The sequence below is a fragment of the Mustela nigripes genome, chromosome 6 (assembly GCF_022355385.1).
Source record: "Mustela nigripes isolate SB6536 chromosome 6, MUSNIG.SB6536, whole genome shotgun sequence".
NCBI lineage: Eukaryota > Metazoa > Chordata > Mammalia > Carnivora > Mustelidae > Mustela > Mustela nigripes.
This window is the reverse complement of record NC_081562.1, coordinates 49,048,970-49,066,343: the sequence shown is the minus strand read 5'-3', so window position 1 is coordinate 49,066,343 and position 17,374 is coordinate 49,048,970. Positions and strand designations below refer to the sequence as shown.

The window sequence follows — 17,374 nt, the reverse complement described above, 5'->3', positions numbered from 1 at the left end:
GATCAGAAAATAGGGCCTGTAAACTGCAACTAGCTCGTGATTTATCAAGTTCAGTTAATACCAAGTGAAGAGTTTGCTTACAGATGACAGCAAGCAGATGCTCTAGTAATTTGTCAGACATTGCAGGGATATTATGTAGACAAATATTTCCCTCTTGTGGAAAGAACTACCTCACGTTTTTATTTACACCCCTACTGCAACCAACAGCAGAAAAACTACTTAGTGTGGCTTCCTGCAGCAGAAGTTGGATTTGCGTAAAACAAGGGAATACTGTAGGGGTTTCCCAAACCAGACTTGGTCTTACCACATCCTACGCTATAATCTCCCATGACTGCTTGTCTTGCTAATCAGAGTTCTTACCCAGTGAAAAAATACCAACTGATGAACTAACCAAGAAACCAATGTATTTCGGGAAAAAAATTAAGAGATGTGCATGACGCATAAAATTGGAAGCTAGATGCTAAAGCAGCAATATAAGATAGAATGTCCAGATCTGATGTACTCAGAGAAGATCATAGTTTCCACTCATTCTCTTATCAGATCTTTTCAAAGCGCTTTCTTAAATTGATTAATGCTATATTCTGTTTGAATTTCTGTAATCCTTTTGCTTTGGGAATCAACACCTATACAAATAGCTATTTCTGGAACTTCAAGGCTGCCTTCAAACTAGCACTCCAGAATGTTCTTATCTGGCATTGTTGGGAAAGGGAAAAATAGTTTATTTTGTTTTGGAAAGAGCATTAAGAGGGATTTGAAGAAAGAGTATTTGTGACTTTGTTTCACTGTTATGTTTAAGAAGTTTTGAATTATGCTGTGGTTTGTTGGTTTGTGTGGTTTTGTTTTTTGGTTTTTTTTTTTTTTTTTTTTAGTCATTAGGCAAATAAACACTTGTCATTAGTGACGCTTACCACTGTCCAAAATGAAAAATGACTGCCAGTGTGTTGCACATACATAAGAAAATTGCATCTTACTACACAGGCTTTGGTTTTATTTGGCTTGACTTTGACATACTGTTTTGCTGTGGCACGTCCTTACTATCTGTGCTACATTTCCTATATATCGGGGAGGACATAATTGCCATTCCTTTCCTTCTCAAGGAACTTAAATGAGCAAACTAATGAATTTATATTTACTCCTCCAAAGAAAGCTGACATTTTAGGAGTATTATTAACTAGTCATCTCTAATAAGGAGCAGCAGGGTATAACTGATAGTTCCCAGAGCATTGCTCCTTCTGAAGAAGACTTCACAGGCCTCATGGTGTTGTATGAACATCAGTTCAGCCTTATATATTCCTGTAAGCTATAATTATCCTCACTTGATATTTGAGGAAACTGAAGTGACTTGTTCCAACGTGACTTTGCAAAAACAGTTTGGGCCTCAGGTTGCAATCTGATAGAGAATTTGGGTCTAGGACAGTAAAATCCCCAGCTCTGTATCACATACAAAAATTTAGAAAGGGGGGGATTTGAGCTAGCAGTGAACATTTCTATTACTTAAATAAACTGTGCATCAGTTCCCGATACTTTTTAAAAGTGGAGAAGATACAAAAAACGGAGGACTAGAGCATCTTAGTCCCCTCAGGTGGACCTGATAACTATCGTGCATTGTGCACACACCTCTCGGGTAATTTGTGGAAGAGGGACTCCTGACATTGCCATATTTGGGGAGGTTGATAAATTATAGTAGCTTTCTTCTTTTCTGTTCTTAAAATATGCTTTTTAACATTTGAATGTATGAAAATATTTTTGACTCTTTACTAATTCTCAGGGATTAAAAGGTAAATTTTACTGACTGTAGCAGCAGGTAAACCTCTTAAATTCCAAACTTACTCAGGTTTCCTATTCTTTGCCTCCATACTAAAGAAAACACAGAATGCCTGCCAGGGAAATATATAAAAATTAAAGTTCCAAATACAATTTTAAAATACCAATTGTAAATAAACCAATTTTACAAACTAAAATATTGTGTCTTTCCTTGCTTTTTATCCCAAATTATTTCCCCTCCCCTAAGTTTCAGGAGTTTTAAATATCTAGACTATTTCTTCATTGGTAAAAATAAAGTGTGTTACTCACAAAACAAAACCCCATAAGCAGGGGAAATTTAATTAGTGTACCAGCAATTTGTGTATATTTACAGGAAATAAGGGTATGGGTGAGTTTGAGTTAATCTGTCATCCTTTTATCTGAAGGGAATATCCAACCTAATTTCCCCTTTCCCTAGAATTCAGATCATTGGATTTCTGTCTTTGATAAGCAAAAAGAAGGAAAAAAAGGAGAGGGGAAAAAAAAAGGAAGAAAGGAAGGGAAAGAAACGGGTGGGGAGAGAGAAAAGAAAGGGAAAGGGAAAAAAAGAAAGAGACAGACATCCATCTTATTAACATTTACTGCAGATAGCATTTATTTGTCAAATATTTATTAGATGTCTACTATATGCCAGGTACTATTTAGATGCTAAAGATAAAGAATAGTGGACAAAACGGAAGTAATTCCTGTCTTTCCAGAGTTTTTAGACTAGCTGGGAAGTAAAAGCACGTGGTGCTGAGCATGTGTATATAATGGAGGGGGACAGCTTGTGTTATCTTGTATGGATCAAGAATGGCTTCCTTGGGGGGGGGGGTGCCTGGGTGGCCCAGTGGGTTAAGCCTCTGCCTTCGGCTCAGGTCATGATCTCAGGGTCCTGGCATTGAGCCCCGCATCAGGCTCTGGGAGCCTGCTTCCCCCTCTCTCTGCCTGCCTCTCTGCCTACTTGTGATTTCTCTCTCTGTCGAGTAGATAAATAAAATCTTTAGAAAAAAAAAAAAAAAAAAAGAATGGCTTCCTTAGGAAATAAATAGCTCGAGCTGAGGAAGGAGAGCATGGACAGAAATCCTGGAGCTAGAAGAAGCAACCTGTGTGTGAGCCACTAAATAAAGGTCCTTGTGGCTGGAGCCTATTCAAACCACAAGAATGAGAGAACCTAGTGTGAAATGAAGCTGGCAAAATGGTTTGGCCCCTGACTATGCCAAGCCTTGTAGGTGTGGTTAAAGCTTCTGGTCTTTATCCTATCTGCAAGGGCAACAACCAAGGGATTTTAGGAAAATGCCATGAACAGCCTGGCTCTCCCTGGCTGTCTTTAGTAGAATGTACTTAGAAGGGCAAGAGTAGATGAAGGAAGACAAGTTGGAAGTGTTTGCAAGAGATGGCAGTTTAGAGCAGGGCAGAGAATAGGGATGGAGATTTAAAGAAGAGGATGGATTGGAAGACTCTTTAAGATGCAGAAATATTAAAGTAGGGATTACAGTGGTGTTTCTTTGTGTATGAAAAGCAGCTGGTGCTATTTTAACATCTGACTTGCTACACTGCATCAGAAGGAATTACAGTATCTCATTTCTTCTAGAAAAGAGAAGGTGAAAATTAATGCCTTTGGTTGCAGAGTGTGAAGTCCTGGTAAGCTATTTATCTTTTGCTGAAATTTGAAGGCTTGGAGTAAAATCTTATTTATTAATTCAGGAAATTATTTAGATTTTAAAAAGATTATAAAATACATAATTAGGAGGGAGAAGGAGGATTGTAGAGGTCAGAACTAAGCCAAATACTCCATGAGGACCGCCATCCTCTTGGGCTTTCCTCTTGTCTTACTTTCATAGAAAGGAAACATCTGCTCTATAAGGTATTTGGATATACCAAAACAAAACAAAATTTTTTTTAAAGAAATGGAAAAGGAGATAGACCTCTACGCTTGAGGACTTTATGTTTAATTGCAAAGACACAAGATTAGACAGAAAACATTAAACAATTTGAGAATGGTAAAAGACAAAATTCAGAGCATGTAAAGGTCACTATGGATAAGAAAAGCTTCAGGGAGGTATGTCTCTAACCAGGTCTTGATGGAATTCAGACTGGTAGAGAGAAAAAGAACATTCTATGAGAAGGGAATTGTCCTAATGAAGGCACGTCATTTATCATTCATCTGATCATCTAATATTTATTGAGCACCTATGTATATGATTTTTGGCATAAGGCAAAGAGACAGGCTTTTGCAAAGTAAAGAAGTGTAGGATAATTCCTTTGGAAAGGTGAAGGCTTTTTGTCTTGCTGTTTCCTCAATGTGACATGTTCTCACCTCACAGCCACTGCACACGCATTCTCTCAAGAATGCCTTTCCTGATCTCTGCCTCTTCCTGTGGGACTTGGCCCAGACCCAACATCACTTCCTCTACAAAGCTCTCCTTCACCTGAGGTTGGGCAAAGTGGCCCTTACCAAAAGCTAACACTGCAAAGCTTTTCTTAGCATCTGGGAGGAATTTTTCCAATGGAAAGATGAGCAGAACTGAACTGAGGAAAGAAGAGGAACCCCTTCCCCTGCTTCCCTCCATCTTTGTCTCTGGGCATATATGGCAAATAAAACAGAGTCATGTCTGGAGATAACAGGTTCGTAAGGGAGACAGATATGAAACAGATAACCACAAAAATGTCAATTATAAATTATGAGAAGTGCCATGAAGGAGAAGTAGCTATCTTTTGTGAGAAGGAATGAGAGGCTGGGAGGTCAGCAAAGACCTCATTTGGTACAGTGCCATTTATGTGGTGTTTATAAGGAGGGGGGCAGCTTAAAAACCCAGGGAAGAACAATCCAGAACGTGAGTTCTACAACAGATCGAAGGCCTGGGTGTCTGGAATTCAGTGAGCCAGGGAAAGGATGGCACAAGATGAGGAGGGAGAGGAAAGCAAGAGCAGCCCAGGGAGAAGACCGCATAAACCATGTAGAGGGGTTGGAAATTTGTTCTGATTACATCCGGAAGCCATTGGAGCATTTAAAGTAGATTTTTAAACAGTCATTCTGGTTTCCTGTGGAGAAACACTGGAGGGGAGCCAAGTGGAAATGGTGAGATTTCATGAGACAGAGGAGCCCTAACAGCCTGCAAGAAGTTAGGGAGAGCTAAATGGAGAGGATTAATAATGGTCCCAGACCATGAGTTCTATTTCATGTGAGGTGAGGTGGGGATAAGACCATGCACCATTCTGAAGACACCATGCAGGTTGTATTTTTTAATTCAAATAACATAGGCTGAAAATAAATGTGTTTTTTTTTAATGTGACTATATAAAAATTACAAACAAGTATTAAAAGTTTTTAAATGGAAAGTTGAGAGGACTATTTGCCTACAAAATCTCAAGATTCACAGCTTCAATTTAACTAATATATTAAGGACTTTTTAAATCAGTAAGAAAAGCACTAATAAGCCAGTGAAATAAATGGATAAATGACAGGTTTAAAAAATTTATATGAGAGGGTCACCTGGGTGGCTCAGCGGGTTAAGCCTCTGCCTTCGGCTCAGGTCATGATCTCAGGGTCCTGGGATCGAGCCCCACATCGGGCTCTCTTCTCTGCGGGGAGCCTGCTTCTCCCTCTCTCTTTGCCTGCCTCTCTGCCTACTTGTGATCTCTCTCTCTGTCAAGTAAATAAATAAAATCTTAAAAAAATTTTAAAAAATTATATGAGAAATGTAAATTGACCCAAAGAACCAATTTATAAATGTGAATCAAAGTAATGTAAAGTCAAGCAACGAGATTATTTTTAACCCATGAAGTATCAACAATGAATAAAACAATGAAGTGCCATGCTGGCAAGGGTATGCAGTGGCACAGAACACGCATTCGCTGCTACTGGGGTATAATTAACAGAACCTTCTGGAGGGCAACTTGGCAATCAGCACTAAGAGCTTCAGAAACACTCATTTGTTTTTACTTGACAAATCTACCTCCAGGAATCTCACAATAATCCACAATGTAAACAAAGATTTATGTATAAGGATAATCATAATTATACTAAGCATCACAAACATAGGGGGAAAAAAACCCTGTATCCATCAACAGAGGATTGCTTAATAGATTATGATGAATTTATGTTTTCATGGACAAAATGTTCACAGTGTCATGTTAAGTAAAAAGCTCTTCCTCAAAACAAAATAGGACATAAAACTGAATTCCATCCTCTTCAAAAGAGGCAGAGGCAGAGAGATGGGAAAACTATTAGGAGGACATAGACAATATGTTAAGAAGGGGTTGATTTTCATTTTACTTCCTTTAGCTACTTTTCACCAATTTTCATGAGCATTTACATTTTAATGATATTAAAAAAAAACAATACATTATTAAGCAGAAAGATATTTAGAAGGGAAGGAATAAAACTGAAAGAAGACACTATGGCCCAAGTGAGTAAGAACACTTTTTTTTTTTTTAAAGATTATTTATTTATTTATTTGACAGAGAGAGATCACAGATAGGTAGAGAGGCTGGTGCAGGGAGAGAGAGAGAGGGAAGCAGGCTCCCTGCCGAGCAGAGAGCCCGATGTGGGACTCAATCCCAGGACCCTGAGATCATGCCGAGCCGAAGGCAGCAGCTTAACCCACTGAGCCACCCAGGCGCCCCAGAACACTTTTTAATAATAGTGAGGAAAGTGACTTCCTGTCTTATTTACCTAGGGCTGAACCGTTTCCGCTCCCACCACTTGCTGTGCTCTTTCTCACCTCTGGTTTTCACTGCCTGGAGTATGTTCTCTTCTTGGCCTGGCTAATTCCCCCTGTGCTTCCTCTGCCCTCCTTGTCCCTCACCTCACTCAGACTCCCTCACACTAGCTGTGGTGTCCCTGCCGTGGTCTCCCATAATGACCACAACACCCACCTTCATAGACCTTACACTTCATTGTTAGGCCTAGTTTATTAGCTTTTGTGTACCATGAGGGCAATGGACTGTCATTCCTGCTTGCTATGGTATCTCCAGTGACCAGTATAGAGTTTGGGACAAAAACAGGGCCTCAATAAAAACTTCAGAGTGAATACGTGGAAAGGGTCAAAGAGATGTGCACAAAAGAGATCATCAGTGTTCTTTCAGAAAGAGGTTTCACGAAAGTAAAGGAAAGGGAATGGATCATCAGGTGGCTGAGAAGGAGGCCGGTGGTGAGGAAATGTGTAGAGATCCACTCACAGCTCCCACAGCACTTCTCTACCAATGGTTTTCCCATTCTCGGTCTCTCTCCATCACATCGCCCTGTTTTATTTCTTTAAAGCACTTATCAGCATCTGAAACTATCTTGTTTTATTGGTTTAATGATGTCTTATAGTCTGTATCCCTAAGTATAACCTACATTAGGACAGGGAACATGTAAATTCATGTTGCCACTGTATTTCCTACTGCCTTCAACAGCGCCTGGTCCAGAGTAGGTGCTCCACAAATATTCGCTGTTGAGAGTAAGTCCTGTGTATACTTGGAGGAAGTGAGGAAGAAGCTAGTAGAGAGGAAGAAATTAGAAATGTTATACACCAGCAGGCAAATAGGTTTCATTTCTAATACCAACCCTGAATGCTTTGTAGCCACCACCTAGAACCCTGTCCTGGGATTCTGAAGTTTCTTCTGGATTTTATAGGAAATAATGCCATGATTGATTAGCAATGTCTGCCGTGTGTATAAGAAGGGGCAGTTTAGTGACTTAATAGGATTTTCTGTATTCCAGTGTGCATTGCTTCAATTCTCATCTTCACACATGGACACTATGCTCAGGATATGGCCGAGACCGAGTTAATATATAGGTATTTGGGTGTGTGTGTGTGTGTGTGGCTTTTGGAACCAATGCAAGATGAAGAGCATAAATACTTTCTATACCTTACATTTTTTTACATCTTACGTACAGCTTACTAATTTATTCTTTAATAAGATTTGGATGTATGTGTGTGTTCAATAGATGGGAGAAGGACATGAAAGTATTTCCTTATCTTAATCTCCTCTCTTTCATACTTTGATTGCTTGATCTTTTTGGTGATAACAGAATGGTAGCTAATTCTGGGTAAAAATTCATTAACAGGCCCCCAGCCAGCAGCAAGTAGAGGTGATAACAGTACCAGATGAAAGTGGAGGGGAAGCTGCAGGTGAGTTGTTTTTGTTCTGATACTTGCTGTCTCCTTTTCTGCTTGGAATCTGCAAATCTCTTACTCCCTGGGCTAATTATTTCCTCTTGAGAACAGTAAGGCCTTTTATCAAGATGGCCACATCCCTGTGTGTCCTGGCACACAAATGATGAATAATGGGACTGATTAACCCAGTGACCTTCATGAATGATAAAAGGGGAATATAAAGATGTGAGGTCTCGCCTGCTCTAAGAATCAGCTTCTCACTGGACTTCTCAGAGGCATACTCCTTTATAACTAGAACACTGTACTTACTTCTTGTCTCTCTCATGCATCATGCTATCCTGAAATGGGTTTTAAAACCCAGGATAGAGTGCTTGACCCACAGGCTCTCCATAAGGATCTGATAGCACAAGCCATTTAATAGTGTTCAGATTAACCTCTGGGCACCATGAGTCGTCACAGTGTTGCAACTGTCAGAGCCCTAGGTTCTGAGGGCCTGACACCACTGCCACGTCCACGTTTTACTCTGAGTAAGTGCTTGCATTGATCTTCCCCTGAACCAGTGCCAGAGAGGAAGCAAGGCTGGTTCTCTGTTTGGAAGTGGCTCAAGCAGCAATTACAACCACTTTGGGGGAAAAGGGCCAAAAAGCCATTGTCCCACACGGTGTCTTTCCTCTTCCTTCCTGGCCCTGTCTGGGACCAGCCTCCCTTTGGATCCCTCATTTGACCTCAGGAGTACCTCACTATAGTGGGTCTGCAGTCAGCTCAAAGTGCAGCACTGTGCCAGGTGGAATAATGGCTCTATCACAGACATCCATGTCCTTATTCCCAGAACTTGTGAATATGTTAGATTATATGATGTCATGGACTGATATGTGTCCTCACCAAAAAAAAAAAAAAAAAAAAATCATAGGTAGAAGCTCATGATATAAGAAATATATACTTGGTCTTTGTCCCTAGTTCTTGGCACAGAGCTTCTAAAACTCTTGTAATTTCCAGAGTGGTGAGGATGACAGCAACATCTTTTGTTATAACATCTGGACTTAGTCCCCAGCTCCCAAGGCAAGAGCTACTAAGTCCCTTAGAACCTTCACACCAGTAAGAATGTCTCTCGGTATGTTAATGAGATGACTGGTGACTGGGAGCCCCTTCCTAGTGTCAGGATGGGAGCTGGTCACTAGAAAGACCAAGCCATGAACTTTTAGCCCTCCTCTCTACCATCACCTCCATCCTGACCTCTGGGAATGGGAGACTGCCTGGAAATTGAGTTTGTAATCGATCATGCCTGCATGATGAAACCTCTGTTAATAGTACAGTGTTCAGAGAGCTTCTGGTTTGGTGATTGTACCCAAGTGCAAGTAGGTGAGTGTACCCCCACTCCCCAGGAACAGAAGCTTGCACGCTTGGGACCCTTCTGTAGCATAATCTGTGCATGTCTTTGTCTGGCTGTTCATTAATATCCTTTATAATAAACTGGTAAATGTAAAGACAATATTTCCCTGAGTTTTGTGAGCCTTTATAGCAAATATTGAACCTGAAGAGGAGGTTGTGGGGGCCCCTTCCAGCTGCTTGGTCAGAGCATGGGTGACAACTTGGGATCCACGTGAGTGGTATCTGAAGTAGAAGCAGTCTTGTGGGACTGAGCTCTTAACCTACGCAGTCTGCCCAATTCCAAGAGTGTCGGGATTGATTTAAATTGTAGGACACCTCATTGGTACCTGGAGAGTTGGAGAATTGCTTCTTGGTGAGTAAAACGCCATGCTTTTGGTGTCAGAGTATTCTAAGTAGAGTTTTGTTTTTGTTTTTTTTTTTTTTTAGCAAGCCCTAACCTTCGATGTGACCTTATTTGGAGATGGGGCTTTCAAGAAGTAATTAAGATTAAATGAGGTCATAAGGGTGGGGACCTACTCCCTTGGACTGGTGTCCTTATAAGAAGGGACACCAGAGCTCCTTCTCTCTCTGCCCACAGACTCAGAGGAAAGGTCATGAGAGGAGATAGCGGGAAGGCAGTTGGCCATCTGCAAACCAAGGAGAGAAGCCTCACTAGACCCCAACCCTGCTGGCCTCTTGATCCTGCACTTTAAACCTTGAACTTCCAGAAGTGTGAAAAAATATATTTCTGCTTTTTAGACCACCCAGTCTGCAGTATTATTTTATGGCAGCCAGAGCAGACTAATATACATGACATTGAGGGCTTAAAGGCACAGATGGAATTAAGGTGGTTAATCAACAGACCTTAAGATGAGGAGAATATCCTGGACTATCCAGGGAGGCCCCATGTAATCTCAGGGGTTCTTGGAAATGGAAGGAGGAGGCAGCAGGAGAGAGTCAGAGGGAGCTATAACTATGCAGGCTGGGGTTTTTAGGAAGAAAGCCACGAGCCAAAGAATGCAGGTGACCTCTAAAAGCTGGAAAGGGCAAAAAATGTATTCTCTCCCCTAGAGCCTCCAGAAAGTAATGCAGTCCTGCTGACATTCTGATTTTACCCCAGTGAGACATGTATACTTTTAACCTACAGTACTCTAAGATAACAAACCTGTGTTGTTTCAGGCCATGAAGTTTGTGATAATTGGCCACCAAGAGAAGATCAATGTTAACATGTTAAGGCATAATACCTATTAACATTTTCCAAATAATACTTTGGATATACACATATATTTCGGATTCATTTCCTCCTGAAAGAAAAATTGCTGTAGAGAATAATAAGGTGACAAAGTACATTCAGTGTATAATCCAAATAAGCTGCAGGCCAGAAGAGCATATAACTCGTACTTCCACGTTATTTTACTTTCTTTGCTATGACTAAAATAACTCACGAGAAGCAAAAACATGAAAGGACTCTATACGTAAATGCAATTCGCTATTTGAACAGAGCAAAATTTAAAGCAACACAATACCTGTCTGCAAAGGAATAACAGCGAATCGCTCCTTTAGCAATCATTGTGTGTGTGTGTGTGTGTGTGTGTGTGTGTGAGAGAGAGAGAGAGAGAGAGAGAGAGAGAGATTAATTGATTACCTGGGATCATTTGTGGTTTCAGGATGCCCATACTGAAGGCAGCTTCTCAATACTGTATTTTAAAGAATGGCTTCACCCTTCTTTCTGGCTTTTCTATCCTCTCTTGTCAGTAGTCTGTTTTCATTAGTTGTTAAACTACCCCTTATATCTACATGGATACCTGAAAAGGCCTTTCTTAGTATGGATCAACTCTCTAAGTTCTCCTGGTTCTTAATATTTCGTCATTTCTGGGAAAATAGTAAAAGAGTGTTTTTGGTCATGTGGACACACATTCTCCCTTTTACAACGGGAGGACATGAACCTCTCCCTCAGCCCTCTCTGTTCTCTGGCCCCCATCCTGTTTTAGATTCCTATCGATTGCTTGCATTTACTCTTTTAACACCTTCCTTAAGAGCTCTTGCTTGCAGCGTTAGGCATTAATGCTTTTTAAAGTTTCCTTGTCACAGAACATATGTTTTAAAGAACTTTCAAAGAAAATATCCATCTTTAAAATTGAGAATTAAGATGATTCTGTGCTTGTAGGCAGATGTAAATATTGTAGCTCTTCTCTCCGGAGTATTTTTAAGTAGTGCTAGAAGTTTTAGCCATGGTTAGAACTGGTTCATGCAGCTGACAGTTTTAATGATATCCCGAAGTCCCTTTACTCTGAACTTATTCTGTATAAAGGGTAGCACAGAACAATGATCCAATTGAGAATATGCCTTCCTCTAATTTTTACATCTCACTTATTTCAATTTCAAGACAGAATTTGGCTGAAGTATTGAGGATTTCCTTATGGTTCTGAGTTCTTTAAAATGTTGATACATATATTTCCAAACATGACCTCACTGGAGAGTCAGTATTTTGGGCTAACCATTAAACAAGGTTCACAAGCTTATTAAAAAAAAAAAAAAATCATCCTACAGCCAAATTAAAAAAGAACCGTGTGCACAGAGCTACTTGGCTTACTGTCATTGGTTTGCCTGTTATGACATCAGGTGATAGTTTCACTATATTTTTCTATTCCTGCTCTCAGGCAAATGAGCATTTTGTTGAGACAATCATATGAATGTTTACATTTTTGTTCTCTGACATCAGCCATTCATGGAAACCACCTGGGTATCCCAAATCTGTATTTATGGCTTTACTCTGTTATGATTGTGCATTAGTCATCCACTAAATATTCACTGAGTGCCTTTGTTCACCATTACTCTTAGTGCCTAGGACAGAAATAAAAGGTAACACTAATGTTTCCTAATAATCAGGAGCATTAATTATGTGCCAGGCCCTCCCTGTTCCTTCCAGCCCTATGATGTAGTTAGTCTTGTTATCCCCATTTTAGAGATGGGGAAGCTAAACCATAGTAGGAGGAAGTCACTCACCCAAGGCCTCAAAGCTATGGGTAGTAGAGCAGGAACATGAACCCAGGCTTCTCTCTCCAGATTCCGTACTTTTTACCACTAGGTTTATAAACCTAGTTGCTGAGTGAGTGACTGAATAAGGCACTAATGGTTCCCACATTTTTCAAAATGGAGTGAAAACTAGACCCTAACATGAAACTTTCTGGCCTGTTTAGGACCACTCCATGTTCCGTGTCCAGATTCACCTCTTCAGAAAACAGAAACAGCACCACTCCACTACACCGATACGAGATTTCTGCCAACAGCTTTGAACCCTGGGCCAACTTGGTTCTGACAGCACCACTGACCTGCCACCGAGGATGTTGTGAGGGGTCAGGAATATCTGCAGACCATTTAAGGAATGGGTGAAAGACTCCGGAGGTATGGAAATTCTTATTACATATAACAATTATTACTCATACAATGTTACCACATTTCTGACATCTTTGCTCTGAATATACTGTGTACTTTGGCCGAGGAATGAGTCTGCAAAATAGTTACAAGAGCAGATGTGATTGCTAAGAATATAGAATTGACCTCCATGGAAAACTGATAGAGGCCTGGAATGCACACTGATGAGGCTTTTGATGAAGGTCTTTCAAAGTATGGCATGCATGCACTTCAAGTAGAAGATCATTTTAATGACTTTATAGTCATTCTTCACACAGAGCATCTTTGTAAGGAATTGGAAAATCCTGAATAAGCTTTGATTTGTAATACTGTTTTTCACCTGTATTATTGTAAACCTGTTGATTCTCAGAAGGGCCATGGGTGATCTAAGCAAGTTTAAGTTCATGCCAACTCCAAGGCGTGACTAGAGAGGAGGGGATGGAAAGCACCTTTTATTGAGTGCTGTGTGCCAAGCTCTCTGGTTAGGGACCTGACCATCACCATTTTATTTAATCTTCAAAACAGCCCTGGCAGGCAAATATCTGTATTTTATACGTGGGAAAAAGTAAGGTTCAGAAGGTTCGTGTAACTCCACACCTGGTAAAAGCTAGAACCAGGATACATTTCCCCATCTGTCTCTTCTCATAGATAATGCCACAACCCCACTAGTTGACTAACCGGTCCGGAGGTCGGTGAAGGCCTCCCAGGGGAAACAGTGTTTGAGCAGAGCCTTTCAACCTGAGGAGGAGGACTCCAGGTGACTGAGGAGAGCAAGGGCATTTCAGGAGAAGGAAAGGAAGTGTCAAAGAGCATAATGTGCACAGAGGACCAAAAATAGCTCTCCCACCAAGAACAGCGTGTGTTTCATGAGGCTTGTAGGAGATTCAGTTGTAAAGGCAGGAGATCTCAGAGGCCCACCAAGTACCAGGTGCAGCCACACACTTGCAGAAACTAGAATGCCTTCTCCCCCAAGTTCCCACTGATCAGAAGAAATAAGACGGGAATGACCAACAAATGTTTCCTGAGATGGCTTCTTAACTTCCAGCAACTTCCAGCTAACTTTTAAGCTCTGATTCCTCCTAGTCAACATTCCGTAAGTTACTGACACAGTCCACTTGGCCCAGAGAATGGAAAAGATGCTAGGCTTCTTGCTTTCTAGAGGTTGGTGGCATCATTTCATGTACATCTGAATCTATCCTCTTTAACCGAAGTTGTAGAAAGAATGCACTTTAACAAATTTGAGGATCTTTCATTCAACTAAGCTCCCTGAAAATAGAAACTGCAGATTTCTAGTATATTACTGAATCACAGGTCCCTAGTACAAAGCAGTTTCTTAAACATTTCTTTTAAACAAATAGATTTTGAAAACATTATCTCTAAAGTTTGTATGAAAAGTTTTATTCTTTTAATACACCTGATTTATAAATAATTCCTTATATATTAATATATTTGTAAATCTTTTTTTTTTCTTTTACAGTTTTTAAATATGCTCTTCAAGGAACCAAGAGCAGGGGATATTCCAAGGAAGGTGCACATATCAGAAGAATCTTTGTGTTATCTGAGAACTATACCATGTAATTTTGTCAGACAACATTGTATTTAAATTTTAAAACTCTGTCTGCTATAACGGGATGTCACCAAAGCTGTGATGTTTTAGATTGGTATATGTTTGTCTTCATCGTCTTCTTACTGATTTTTAAGTGTTTTACATATTTTAGTTGGTAGTGATTTCACAACAATCTCAGGCTCTTAGAAGTGTTCCCTTTTGCTAATGGGAAATGTGCTGGAGTTCTTAAGTTGCATTCCAAATACTTGGGAAAAAAATATATAGTGAGCTCAACTGTGTGATTCAGTCAGTTTAGGAACAATTTATACCAAATTTCTTCTTCAGTACATAGTACCATTCTTTACAAAATGACTAAAATTAAGAGTTTTTAAATAACCTTTATTTAAGTGATAAAGTAATTGTGTATAAAGCTGGAAGCTGTGGTTGAGAGCCTAGAAATTCTTGGACAGAAATTCCTCTTGTATCTTCCCAAAATTTTATGGCTCTTAAATGTATCATTATAGTGTACAGTGCCTCCCAGCAACTGCTCATGGTAAAGCATTCATTTTATGTGTCTAGGGCAGGGAAGAAAAACTAACTGGACAATGTGGATGTGTGATATGGTAGGGAGAATTAGATCACTATGAAATAGCTTCCAGCATTACTATCCTAGGCATTCCATTGAATTCTTTTAGAGAGATGGAGGAAGTTCAGGAGAAAATGATCAGAATGATAGGAGAGGAGGACTAAAAATTCAATGAGGCATGGCTAATGGAAATAGAAATATTTGACCTGGAGAAGATAGGAGGATACAAAACTGGTTTTAAAATATCTTGACAGCTGACAAGTAGAAGAGAAATTAGCCTTGCTTGTATGGTCCCATGGCCCTATGTGCAAACTACATGGAGCCTTTTGCCCCCAAATAAGGTAGATATCACAAAGATGTCTAAAGATGCAATAGGGATTCTTGTTCAAGATGGCAGACAGGAGCACCTACATATACCTCTTTTCTGCTCCGAAACTGCACAGAAATATTAGTAAAGAGGAACAGAGAATACTAAAGACAGCTCTGGGGGCAGGAGAAAGGGCATCTGGAAACTAGAGATACAGACAAATCTCTTGAAAGTAAAAAATACTTGGAATTATATTAACAGATTAAATCACATTCACAGGAGAAGGCTGCAGTAGGGGCTGGAGCTATTTTTCCTGGCAGCAGACCCACAGAGGCTCTGTGGAGTGCGAGAGGGAAGCTGGAAGGAAATCAACTGTGGAATAACTGTGAGTCATAGCCCGCATTCCCCTTCCCTGCATCACAGGCTCAGGCTAAAACCAAAGGACTAATCTTTAAAATAATTGAGAAGAGTCTGTATGAGGAGGAGACCGAAAAGGGGTGATGCCCACCCGAAAGACAATTCTTCTCATCTGAGCTGGCAAATGGGAGAGGCAGCGGGTGGGGCATCCTGCTTCTTCCTCTTCCACCTCAAGGTCTGAGCAAAGCCCGCCAGTCAAAAGGCCCACCCATGTGGACAGAAGATGAGACCTAGGCAAGGAGGGCTCTCTGTATTAAACAAGCTGGTCTGCCTCAGTCATAAATATGAATTGATAGCCAAAGATCTGACCCTGGGGGAAATAGGAATTCAGGAAATAGACATTATCTTTATTCTATTTAGTGTCTTCATAGAAAAAATGTTCAAAAAAAAAAAGCATTTGTAAAGCAAAAATACGTGGGCAACAAAAAGAACAATCAATACCAAAATGAAAAATGAAAAAAAGAAAAAATGAAAAAAAGAAAAAACTGCCAAAGTTAAAAATTCAATGGAAAAAAAAAATGGAAGGAACTTCTCTGAATATAGAGCAAAAAGTTAGAGATGGAACATATAGGAGAAAAATTAAAAGATTAGAGGACAGTCCATAAGATCAAATAACCAAAGGATGTTTAGAATAGGTAAAGAGACAAAAGAGAGAACAAGAGAATTTTCTAGATATGAAGAAACAGGACTTCAGATTGTAAGGAGCTAGAGAATACAGAAAAGGATGAATGAACAAACCTATCCCAAGACATGTTCTTGTGACATTTTAGACACAGAGAAGAGAGGGAAGCTTCTAAAAAACTAAAAGAATAGATCACTCAAAAATAAATGAGAATCCAACTGACATTAGCTAGATCATCAGTTCTAGGTGCTAGGAAAAAATTAAGAATCATGTCTGCAAGATGTTGAGGGGAAAAAAAATGTTTTTGAACCTCAAATTCTCTTACCTAGCCAAATATCAGTAAAAACTACGGCATTTTCAAACATGCAAGAGCTTGGAACATTTATCACTTACAGACTATTTCTGAAAGAATTACTCAGGTAAAACAGGAAAATCCAAGTAAGAGGAAATTACAGACTCCAAGGAACAGTGGATCTAACCCAGGATTGTAGTGAAAAGTAATTTGAGGCTGGCCTAGATAGCTATCAGTGCTAATTAGAATAATAAGTCAGAAGCTCTGTGAAGAATCTCTTTTAGGAGAATATGGATTTCTTCTTCTAACAAATAGAATGATTAAGAGGCTGGATTATCTTTTGAAAAGTCAACGGTGCATTGAGTCATTAAGACATGGTGCCATCCTAACCCTCTCCAAACTTTAAAGTTCCGTTCTACTTCAAATAGCAAAGATTGATTGATAAGAGTTACATCTCCTCTATGGGCTTAATGGCATTACTTGGCTCTGCAGTCCCATAGAAATATTACTGTGAATACTACCTTTTAGATGTCAATGAAAACAATCAATTTATAGACAATGCATCAAAAATTAATTGTAATTGCAGAATAAATGTAAAAACAATAGTATACTGGAATCGAGGTTTAGAAAGGGGTACAGAGGTAGAGGAAAATGAAGTGATGTTGGATTTCTTCATCAAACATTAAGGGAGTTAAGAGGTACTGTATCTATGTTTGAGGGGTCAAATACAGTGTTAAGCATACTGTTTACATTTATTATATTGACATCACACTGACGCAGAATAGCATGGCTGTTCTGAGCACAGACCCTGGAGCCAAAACACCTGGGTTTCAGTTCTTCTTCTACACTTCAACTTGGGAAAATTGTTTGTGTGTGCCTCCCTATCTACCTACCTATCTATCTACCTAACAACCTATTTTTCAAGTGCTTATAT

The 17,374-nt window shown here is 39.8% G+C and overlaps 1 long non-coding RNA gene across 1 annotated transcript; it reads left to right on the top strand.

Annotated features, from left to right (window-relative positions):
* The first annotated feature begins 7,838 nt into the window (after nt 1-7,838).
* LOC132020571 (uncharacterized) lies at nt 7,839-14,295 on the top strand. Its single transcript, XR_009405031.1, has 3 exons — nt 7,839-7,903; nt 12,457-12,661; nt 14,148-14,295. It is a non-coding gene; the product is annotated as an uncharacterized LOC132020571 (long non-coding RNA).
* The last annotated feature ends 3,079 nt before the right edge of the window (nt 14,296-17,374 follow it).